Raw genomic sequence first — 9115 nt, forward strand, 5'->3', positions numbered from 1 at the left:
TGATTGTACAAGTTACCTCTACCCCTGGGCCTATCTCTTGGTGCCCCATAATAATGATTCCTGGACCATTGGGTTCCCTCAGAATCAGGGCCGCTATTTCTATTCTGGCGTGGTTGCCCCAGGGGTTCAGCTTGTTCAGTATTAGTACTTTGGGGAGCATTATATACCTGGGGTGTCTGGTTACCCTGAGAATATCTTCGCCGTCTATTGTATCTACCCTTGCGCGGATACCAATTATTTGGTGAGTATTCTCTTTGTAAGTAATTATTCACCTGATTATGTCCCTCACTTTGGTTATAGTCTCCCTGTGCCTCAACCCGTGTAGGGGAGGGGGCAGAGTTAAACCTCTGTGGAGATGGCCTGTTTTGACTGGCCACCTTCGCATAGGTTTTATTTTTAGACTCCAAATTGAGGGTGCTAGGTGACACTCTAGTTTCTGCTACAATTTTGGGTTTTGAATCCTTTTCCCCCCCCTGTTCACTGGATTGCTGAATAGAGTATAATTTTGTACTCTCTTTGATCAGCCATTCCAATGAGCAGTCCTCATCAAAATCTCTAGCTAAGTTAATTTTGATGGGTGTAGGCAATGCTTCAAAAAATAAATTTATAAATTCTGAGCCATCAAATCTGGGATTATCTTCAGCCATACTGTACGCATTCTTCAATTCAGAAAGGAATTCGATTGGACTCTGATTCGCACTACATTTTAAACCATATACCGCTATTTTCGCAGCAGTTTTAGTGCAATATTGCCCGAATTCTTTTCTGCATTGTCATTTTATTTAATTCCAGGAATGAATATTCATATCCTTTAGTAAAGTAAAGAATTTGTGATGCTTACTGTCAAATACCCAGGGCAGAAATTCAATTTTTAATTTCTCACTTGTAACATTCATTATAGCTAATCCATTTTCAAAAGCCTCTAAATGATCAATTACAGATTTTGTTCCCTTATTGGAGAATATAGGTATTGCGCATTGTATGAAGGTGATTATTTTATGGGAATCATATACTTTATTAGACTTATTTTGGGATTCTCTGTTAGAGTTTCCCTCCCCCGCACCAGCTCCGTTACAGCAGTCCTCTGGATTTACATCATGAGGTGACTGCCTATTTGGGAAATCTATTTCTGACCCATTAGGGGTCATTTGTCTATACTGTTCCATATATTTTTGTACCTCGTCCCTGATGCGTTCACTAAAGGAGTTAGCATTATCTGCATTATTCTCACTGTTAATATTAGGGTTTTCATTATGGCGATATGACCTTTTTAAATCACTTAACTCCTTCTGGCTTTGCGCAAGCTGTTTATTTAATTCTTGTATCTGAGCGAGTAAGTCTATGTTATGCTTATCTAAGGCCGTTAGGTTTTGGGCAAATTCATCCATTTTATTTTTGGCTATTTTTAAATCCTCTTCGCATCTGCATGAGGAATGAATACTACTTTCTAGCTCCTGTATTTGTAAACGTTTGTCTATGACACAAAACGACATTTCGTCAATAATGCATATTAAAAGGGGCCAAAATTTTAGTATTAGTTCATCTCGCTTTTTGGGAGTCTTGCATTGATTAATCATTAATAATTCTTTGAAGAATTCATTCTCTTCATTCCACATATTATTATTAACAGTAATATTTTTAGCCCTAGTTTCAAGCATATCCATAAAATCATTTAATTCACCCACAATATTAAACTTCCCTTTAATGTAACTTAAGATATCTTTCTTAAGGACCTGACCTTTAGTAATGGGTATGGGGATGGGACCATTTTCATCGCTATGTATAGAATTAAATGAGTCACTTCTGGCTACAGACATTATTTTATTGGTTTAGTATTTAGTTAAATTACAACGCTAATACAATTTTTGCCAATAAAAAGAGAGAAAAAAAACCTTATATTTAAAAAAAAAAATTGTATTAATTTTGAAATATGAAAAATTAATATTTCGAAATATGAAAAATTAATATTTTTGATTAACTTTGAAAATATGAAAAACTAATATTTTTGATTCATTTTCAAATATGAAAAATTAATATTTTTATTAATTTTTCAAAAATTAATCTTTATTAATATTTCAAGATATTAATATCAATCTCGAAATATCAATATTTCAACTTTTCAAAAATTATATCTTCAAAATATTAATATCGAAATATGAAATTTTTTCTCTCTTTTATAATAATTTCTATTTACTACAAATATATGATATCAATATGATGAATTTTAATAAATCTCAGCAAGTGCCTCCAATCAATATGTCAGTATATTTATGAAAATCTAAGTAGTTCTCTCCAAATAATATATCAGCTTATGGCAGGGTTATAACACAATATATTTAATAATTATCCTTAAAAATAGAAACACTTAACCAACATGCATCTATTAGAAACCATACAATTAATATAAATACCTGAATTCTTTTATTTAGTTAATATTCATGAACATTTTGAAATATATTTGCAATACCAAAATATGACACAATATTATATATGTTAAAAACAACTATTAAGATATGCTATCCTTCTTACAAAACCCAGAAAATTTTTCCTTTAAAACCAGCCTTTCATTCAGAGCTGCATCTAAAATATTACCATGAGACTTAAAGTAGCAGCTACAAACATTCAGCAATATGATTTACAGTGCTAATTTAAACAATAATAAAATATACACTTCTATTAAAACATCAGGAATTGCACAGATAAGTTACTTAGTCTACCAGATACAAATTTAAACAATACATAGGCTTATGAAATACTATCTTGAAATACAAACTACTTCTTTAAATCTGCTTATTATAATTTAACTGTAGTGACTATGCATATAGCTTATCTTACCAATAACCTTGTATACTTTACCAAATAAACCAGTCGATATCCAGTTTCCAATGTTTCTCAACAGATTCAATTTCACCTCAGAATTTAAAAATTGGGGATATTGCCTATGGAGTCCAAGAGTAGCTGTGTGCTTTAATAATAACCACAGTAGTTATTCCTCCAGGATTAGCCAGCAGCCTCCTCTCAGTCTCTATGCTTGGGGTTAAATCATCTGATTTCACCCCTCCCCTTTTTTTAATCATTATCTATCATTGGTGAGTATTGGAAACGCCCAAAACGGAAACCTTGTCTCGGATTGGTTCATCTGGGAATATATGTTGCCAAGGTGTATCCTTGCAACAACCAATCATCTTATGGCTGCAATTTCACATCATAACACAAGGTGGCAGCAGACAGCACAACACAGCAATACATGCAATACCATTTCTAAACATTTTAACAACTTAATTCAGTATTTCTATGAAATGGTTATTCATTTTATCATAATTTACTGCAACAACTACTCACAATATTTGTTTTGGATAAGTAATATCTTATGAATTTTCTGATCATTTTGATATGAAACATAGTATATTATATTAAAATAATGTATCCTGTTTCTGAAATTTATGGCATTTATACATCTAATATGTTTTCATATAATATAGTATGCTCTATGTCTCCCACAATTCTTGCATGCAGGAACTTTGCCCATGGTTCACCTGAAATAAAATAATAAGTGTCATTAATTATTTCATTTTAGGTCCACAAATATCTATTCATATTCTTAAAAACACAGAGGCTGAGGTATTCAGTGCACCTCTTTCTAAGTGCATAGATTGATGCCCATGACCAATGGTTGTCTGCAATAAAAATAGAAATAATTATTAGAAATGATCCAAGCATTCATATGTATTTGATGTAGTTATTACTCAACATAGCAATCATTCATTTAATATAAAATGTCTCAGTCCCATATATATACATATATGGGTTATTTGAATTATTCCAAACACATATGAAACTAGTAATGTTCCCTTTGCAAAAATGTGTTTATTTTTATCTGTGTTATACAGGGGTTGTAAATGTTAATTCTTCAACCCACACTGTTTCAGTAATCTTAAGTTCACACCATAGCATTTGTCTTTGTTTCCTAAGGTCTTCACTGCCCCACCCACATAGCAAGATAATGTTGCCTGAGTCAGACTCTATGGCACGTTGTGAGGGGTAATAGATTTTATCTCACATTCCCAGGCAATCACACATATGGTTTCCTGAAATTGTTGTTAAATTTTAATTAAACCAAATGCTCTATTGTTCTCACTTGGATGCCCTCTTCACTTTTTGCACACTGAATGTGGGAGGATGGGACAGGAGTCCCAAGTTAAGAATGAATTGAATCATCCTCCACTGACCAGTCAAACACATGATCAAAATATGTATATACATTTATTAATCTTAAAACAGATGATTAAAATATATATTTATTAACCTTACATATACCTTGACAGCAGTATTATATACATGTCCAGTTATATTATAATGGGAGTATACACAATTAGAAATTATCTATAAGTGCACATCACAAGTTGTATTATAATTTCCTTCCCCATACGCACATATGTCTTAGCCTAGCATAATCTGTATTTTCTAACTCCTTATATGTACCCTAACCATAAGAAAATTCCTTATACATACTGGCTTTAAGGACTACATATACTGTCAATATTTTTATCTCAACACCCAGCAGCTATGAGGCAATATACATATAACAAAGAATAAGCATTATTGAGAATAATAATGTACTACGTTGGAATTCTGTACTTAGCGTGAGAAAATAGAGAAATGCTAATCACTATAAAGATGATATCCGGTATTATACCATTCTGAAAATTGGTTGTCATTATACCGGCCTATGTATAACATTCTGAATCATTCTTCAGGTCCTAAGGATGATAGTATAAGGCAAACGGAGTAAGCTTTACAAACTACTTGATATATCATGCTTGACAAGGGGGCGTATATGATATAATTTTGGAAAGGTTATTGGTGCGCAAATCTTACCCCTGCATAAACACTACCCTGTTCCCAAAAAAGTACAGTGTAAGAAGATATTAGTAGTAGAAAAGTTGTGTGAATGCGCATAAACAGCACGGGGATAAAGGTGAATTGTTTATTTGAGCAAAAAATAGGTTAGTTTGGTATGTTTCTTCTAAATAGGATATATTAATTTTAACTATAGTGATCAATGTTGACTAAGCTTATTTGGTGTAAATGCTATATAGCTTAATTATAAGATGCTATAGAATAAAAATCAAAAAACAAGAATTCAGATTGGCATTGCTGTTAGCAAAAACTTGTATGGATAATCGGACCTAAAAAGTCCTACGTACTATTTGATCCAAGTTTAAGCTGGATCTTAACTAGTGATACGTGTGTAACAAAAAAGTATCCTGCACTATGTATTTATAGGCTGGATTGAATGCGGTATAGCTGTATCAATAGATTGCACTATATTGTACTTTCTAGATTGAAATATATACCATATAATAATACAGAGTGAAAAATAGTGCGGTGTAGCTGTATCGATAGATTTGCACTATATTGCACTTTCTAAATGGAAATGTATACCATAAAATAATACAGAGTGAAAAATAAACACCAATCTTAGGTAAATATATTAATACAATTTATTGCACATATACTTTGAAAACATATACATAAAACCCTGTGGTGACCGGTCACTGAGTAAAAAACGTATGGTTAAAAAATCGATAAAAGTTTTAGAATGATTTTGAATAAGATTCCCTCTTGAACCTATATGTTTGTTTCTTATAAAAGTTCAAAATGAGAGAAGTTTAAGAAAGTAAAATTTCGTTTCTGTTATTGAAAAATATCGTAGAGTTTTGGTGAGGCTTTTATCTTTCTATATATGCCCAGTTCTTTCAAAATCGTGTTGTACGTTAGATTTCTTGAAATAAAAGTCTACTTTTCAGACCGTGTTAGTCTAACCACACTGCCGGGCTGATACACTCTGAAGTGCTTACCTGTTCTGAGGTCGTACCTTACTGCGGTAGCACTAGTGTCTCTACAGCTTGCGGCTAGTTGGTGACATCACACGCTACGTCTGAGGTTAGGTGAAGTAGATCCGTCCGATATCCTTGCTCTTGGCTTCTTAACTCTGCGCAGAGTGCTCGGCTTGTGGAAGTAGTCCCACTTGTATCCTTTGCAATCCTCCGTACCCGTAGGTAGTAAAAACTTGTAATGTTGGTTATTCTTTCTTTAGTATCACCATCAACGCGTTTCGCCACTCTTGGTGGCTTTATCAAGATGGTTTAGTTGTGATAGATTCCTTCTTTATAAATGCATTGGTGGATTTCCATTGGTTAATGAAATAAGCCTCACTTTCAACTTCTTTTTTGTTGAAGGTGGAATTTATAGGTGACTCTTAAGGTGGAATAGTTATTGTTCATTCTTCCTCATAGTCCACATCTTTGGAAATAGCAGGCATATTAATGTCATTCTTTTACTTAGAATTTATGCATACATTACCAATTTTTTATACTACGACATGTTTGATATATTTAATGTGCAACAGTCTATATTAGTCAATTTTGACATATTTTAACATTCTTAACTTCTACAGTTATCTAAAAGATTCTCTAATTTGATGGTTGTAATTTCTTAATATTAAGGGTATATCTAAACACTGTCTATCTAAGTTGATGCTCCTTATGTCTGTATATTGTGCAACTATTTTTGGAAACATATAATGATATATAATATTAGTTATGTGTAGTAGAGAAAAAAATATATAATACCAGTATTGTTATTAATGTTGTGATTTTTAGGATGTGATGTATAGTTCATGTATTTAAAGGATCAAAAATTATACAACTTGGTTGTTAAACTGTTATTGGTCCTAAATAGTATTCCCTATTGTCTTATAACTTAATCTAGTTTTTTACACTTTCATTGCCGGGGGTATTAGTCTAAAATGAATGGACCTAGGTCTAGCTCTGAGTTTAGACCTTTTGGGTATAATGTCTGCATTTCATATATGTATTCGGCTTCTTTTCTTAATAGTAGATGTTCATAGTCGCCGCCACGCCATGGTTTTTTAATCTTACATATCCCCCAATATTTTAGATCTTTTATATTATTTTTATGTTTTAGCCTGAAGTGTTCATACAATATAGTATCCTGGTCCCCTTTTTCAATATGATTTAGATGTTCTCTAATCCTTGTTCTTAGGGTCCTGGTGGTCTCCCCTATGTATTGCTTCCCACAAATGCACTGGATTAAATATATAATCCCCTTATCACTACACCTAATGGTGTCCCTTATATGGTACTTCTTATTGGTATTAGTAGATATATATTCCTTACATTTGTTGCTGTGTTCGCAGGCTTTACAGCTATAGCAAGGATAGTAGCCTCTTAATCTATTACCCATCAAGTCTTGATCTTTTGTTTTAAGTTGTTGTGTCTTCTTAGTGAAGTCACTTGGGGCTAAGATGTTTTTAATATTTGTTGTCTTCCTGAAAATAATTTCTGGACGATCTGGGATTATATCTCCTATAATTGTATCTGATCTGATAAGATGCCAATATTTGTATATTATTCTCCTTAAGAGATTGTGGTGGCAACTATAATTAGTCACCAATGGTACTGTTAAATTGTCATTTTTGTTGACCTTGTTCTTTATTCTCTTTGAGAGAAGATCTTGTCTCTCTATATTTCTGACTTCAGATATATCAATTTCTAATTTTTCTGGTTCATAACCTTTCTCCAAAAATCTACTTTCCAATATCTTAACCTGTTGATCATAATCTGAGATTTTTGAACAATTACGCCTGATCCTTAAAAATTGTCCCTTGGGGATGTTGTCGATCCAACGTTTAAGGTGACAGCTATGTGTTGGAATATAATTGTTGGCGTCTATTGGCTTAAAATGATTTTTGGTTGCTATTTGTCCATTCTCTACATATATGTCCAAGTCTAGAAAAGTGATCAATTCTTTACTTATAGTATAAGTGAATTTCAAATTTGCCTCATTCTTATTCATATCTTCTAAAAAAGAAATTAGGGTTTCCTCTGTCCCTCTCCATACAATCAAAATATCGTCGATATATCTTTTGTAGAGCACGAGGTTTGCTCCTAGCTCATGCCCCTGGATAAAGTGGTGTTCCCATTTACCCATAAAAAGGTTGGCATAGCTGGGAGCAAACCTCGTGCCCATTGCGGTACCCTGTACCTGGATATAGATATTTCCATTGAAAGCAAATACATTATTCCTTAAGATAAACTCTATACATTCTAGAATAAAGTTCTTTTGCCTTAACTGTTTCTCATTGTTACTCTTTAAGAACCAGTCTATCGCAGCCAGACCTTTGTCATGTTGAATACTGGTGTATAATGAACTGACATCACTTGTAGCTAAAACATAATTTTCTTGCCACTCTATGTTTTTCAGAAGATTAAGAACCTCCAGTGACGTGCGGTGAGGTCAGAGGTTGGTGAGGCACTGGATATGATACAGCCGATAAGCACATATATGATCCCAATAGCGGTATCTTAAATGTATGATTAAATTAGCAGGTTGCACAATGACTATTATCATTCTTTACAACACATGAGAGAGTGAGGGAGAGAGGGAGAGGGGAGAGAGAGAGAGGGAGGGAGAAAGGAGGAGGGTAGAGAGACAGAGAGAGGGAGGGGGAGAGAAGGAGGGAGAGAGGGGGGAGAAGGAGGGAGAAAGGGAGGGGGGAGAGGGAGTAAGAGAGGGATGGAGAGGGAGAGAGAGGGAGAGTGGAGGGGGAGAGAAGAAGGGAGGGGAGAGAGAGAGGGATGGGGGAGAGAGAGAAGGAGAGAGAGAAGGAGAGGAAAGGGAGAGAGAGAATAAAAGGGAGAGAGATAGAGAGAGGGAGGGGTGAGATAGAGGGATAGAGAAGGAGGGAAAGAGAAGGGGCAAAAGGGAGAAAGGGGAAGAGAAGGAGAGGAAGGGGGAAAGAAGGAGAGAGAGGGGGAGAGAAGGAGAGGGAGGGAGGAGTGAGAAGGAGGCAGAGAGGGAGGGGAGAGGGAGAGAGAAAGAGGGGGAAGAGATGGAGGAGTGGAGGGGAAGATAGAGGGGGAGAGAGACAGAAAGGAGAGAGAGAGGGGAGAGAGAAAGAGAGAGGGGGAGAGAGAGAGAGAGAGAGAGGGGAAGAGAGAGAGAGAGAGAGGGAGATAGAGGGGGGAGAGGGAAAGAGGGTGTAGAGGGAGGAGTCAGTAATAACTAACCCTTTAGATGCCAGAAAGGC

Source organism: Bombina bombina, chromosome 2, assembly GCF_027579735.1.
Source record: "Bombina bombina isolate aBomBom1 chromosome 2, aBomBom1.pri, whole genome shotgun sequence".
NCBI lineage: Eukaryota > Metazoa > Chordata > Amphibia > Anura > Bombinatoridae > Bombina > Bombina bombina.